Source organism: Triticum urartu, chromosome 4A (genome assembly GCF_056163025.1).
Source record: "Triticum urartu cultivar PI428250 chromosome 4A, HENAU_Tu73, whole genome shotgun sequence".
Lineage (NCBI taxonomy): Eukaryota > Viridiplantae > Streptophyta > Magnoliopsida > Poales > Poaceae > Triticum > Triticum urartu.
Genome location: NC_141876.1, coordinates 617,397,866 through 617,400,970, shown reverse-complemented (window position 1 = coordinate 617,400,970; position 3,105 = coordinate 617,397,866). Strand labels below are relative to the sequence as shown.

Here is a 3,105-nt window from a genome sequence, read left to right as displayed (position 1 = left end):
TTTTTTTTCTGGATTTTGCCTGGTCCAATTGTAAACGGCCGGAACCAAGGAAGTAGACAAATCTACAACCATATGTTTTGCGGCAGCTACCGCTATTGCGACTGTCTGATTTGATTTCTTCTCAACCGCAATGTCAACCTTCTTGTTGATGTTTTTTTTCAGTTAACCTCCGTCTTTCCTTTCTCTCCTCCATGGTCTCATTGTAGTACTTCTTCCACGTGGCGCCGTCTCCGACACCATGCACGCGTTCATACGACGGTCGAGTCTCCACCGGGAGTCGTTTCAATATGTTCAACGCCCGGTTGAATGGAATGTCCCACTTGGGCCTCGCCAACGCCTCAGACGGCGAGTCGCTTTCAGCTGCAATCCTGTCCTGCTCTCTCTACAAAAGGCACAAGGATCGTTTACAAATATGACTAACATGCAGTCGAATAAATCAGAAACTAAAATTACCAGTAGTCTAATGAACTCGGTCGTGACCGCGTTCGTCTCGAAAACCTTCTTCACTGGGTCCCAACGGTGTCGGGCCCTGAGGACGGCACGCTCCTGCGGGACGGTGAACTCCGCCAAGGGGTCTGGGATGCCCAGACTCGCGGCTTCCCCGTCCTCCTTGGCCCATATGGACCTCTTCCCGCCGTAACCACGGCTTCCGAGGTGGTGGCACCCAATGTTCCTCTGTTGAAGCCCCTTCATGTACTTTGACTTTTTTTGGCAGCTTCGGCCTCGCAAGCCGCCTTGAATATTTCAAAGTGCTCTGCCGTGATTGTCAGATTATCCTTTACAATATCAGAGTAGGGTTCCTTTTTGTCGATGATCCTTGCTTTCACCCTTGTTTTCCAGTGGCCAACGCGTGGCTAAACTTGGTCATGGCGTGTTTGTTTATCTTCTTCATTGCCGGGTCCTTATATGGATCTTTATAATCCTTTTCATTTCGGCCCGGGAACAAGAATATCTGGTGCAGCTTCTTTAGGAGGGAGGGCCTCATATTATCTATCTTTTGTAGTTTCTCATCGTTGATGGTGGCGGTTGTTCGTACGATGCAGCCTATTTGATTGCCGTAGCACTCGCGCGCTTCCTCGTGCGTGTTTTGCTCAAAATTGCCATCGTCCACCTCCATGACCACCGGTCTAGTAGTCCTGAGTTTGTTAGAAAGTCGTTGCCTCTTTGCTTTCGGTTCTACACCGGCTCCGCTCCCCGAGGCAGTGCCGGTCTCAGTCTCAGGGCCGATCTCGATGTCGGTCTGAGTCTCAGCGCCGGTCTCAGTCTCAGCACCAGTCTGCGTGTCGGTCTCAGTCCCCGATGCGACCGGTGGGCCCAGCAACAACATCGGTTGATCATCGGCAAGGCTCAAAAATTCGTCTGCCGCCAGGTAGACGTCGTCGCAATAACTAGAACCATGTCCTTCATTGTTGCTAGCCATGTTTCCTACGATTAAATCTAGTCAATTAATTCTAGACCTAATAAAATGAATAATGACATAAAAAGGCCTATGTTTTACTGGAACGTTGACTCCTTCCCGGTTCGGCAAATCCCGGGCACTCGATATGTCCTAGTTTGTAGCACAAGTCATGCCGAAATTCACGGAAAATGTCGGCATGACCTTTGCTAAGAAGTGGACAAATCGAGAACCTGAAATTTGCCGGAACGGAAATGAATCAACATTTCGGCAAAACATAGGCCACTCGCCTTCATTCCCTGGAAACAATCGAAACATGTGCAAACACAATCGAGGAATTTTCTTATATCCTGACCATTCAAATTTGCATGTCCTAGCGTTTGACACTACAAGAAAATCTACACAAATCTCATGCTCTCTCAAACTCAATTCAAAAACCAAATATAGATTATATTTAGTTAACTACTTAACTAAACTTTACTCTAAACTAAACCCTACTGCCCTAATTAACATCTAGTTAAACAAACTCAACTAAAAAACTAAACCCTACTGAACTAATTAGCATCAACATTATCTTCTGCTACCTCTTGAGCACTGCGTTGGATTTCCCCGAAGAGGAGAGGATGATGTAGCAAAGTAACGTAAGTATTTCCCTCATTTTTTGAGAACCAAGGTATCAATCCAGTCGAAGGCCACATGCAAGTCCCTCGTACCTACACAAAACGAATAGCTCAACGCAACCAACGCGATTAGGGGTTGTCAATCCCTTCATGGTCACTTACGAGAGTGAGATCTGATAAAGATGATAGATAATATTTTTGATATTTTTGATATAAAGATGCAAGGTCAAATAAAAGGCAAAGTAAAAAGGCAAAGCAAATAATAAAGTGATTGGAGATTGATATGATGAGAATAGACCCGGGGGCCATAGGTTTCACTAGTGGCTTCTCTCAAGAGCACAAGTATTTCTACGGTGGGTGAACAAATTACTGTTGAGCAATTGACAGAGTTGAGCATAGTTATGAGAATATCTAGGTATGATCATGTATATAGGCATCACGTCCGAGACAAGTAGACCGACTCCTGCCTGCATCTACTACTATTACTCCACTCATCGACCGCTATCCAGCATGCATCTAGAGTATTAAGTTCAAGAAAACAGAGTAACGCCTTAAGCAAGATGACATGATGTAGAGGGATAAATTCATGCAATATTATAAAACCCCATCTTGTTATCCTCGATGGCAACAATACAATACGTGCCTTGCTGCCCCTACTGTCACTGGGAAAGGACACCGCAAGATTGAACCCAAAGCTAAGCACTTCTCCCATTGCAAGAAAAAACCAATCTAGTAGGCCAAACCAAACTGATAATTCGAAGAGACTTGCAAAGATAACCAATCATACATAAAAAGAATTCAGAGAAGATTCAAATATTGTTCATAGATAATCTTGATCATAAACCCACAATTTATCGGTCTCAACAAACACACCGCAAAAAGAAGATTACATCGAATAGATCTCCACGAGAGAGGGGGAGTGTCGGTGTCAAAACCGGCGGATCTCGGGTAGGGGGTCCCGAACTGTGCGTCAAGGCCGGATGGTAACAGGAGACAAGGGACGCGATGTTTTTACCCAGGTTCGGGCCCTCTCGATGGAGGTAATACCCTACTCCTGCTTGATTAATATTGATGATATGGGTAGTACAA

The 3,105-nt window shown here is 45.3% G+C and overlaps 1 pseudogene; it reads right to left on the bottom strand.

Annotated features, from left to right (window-relative positions):
- Positions 1 to 291: 291 nt before the first annotated feature.
- LOC147977441 (uncharacterized) lies at positions 292 to 1,420 on the bottom strand (annotated as a pseudogene).
- Between the last annotated feature and the right edge of the window lie 1,685 nt (positions 1,421 to 3,105).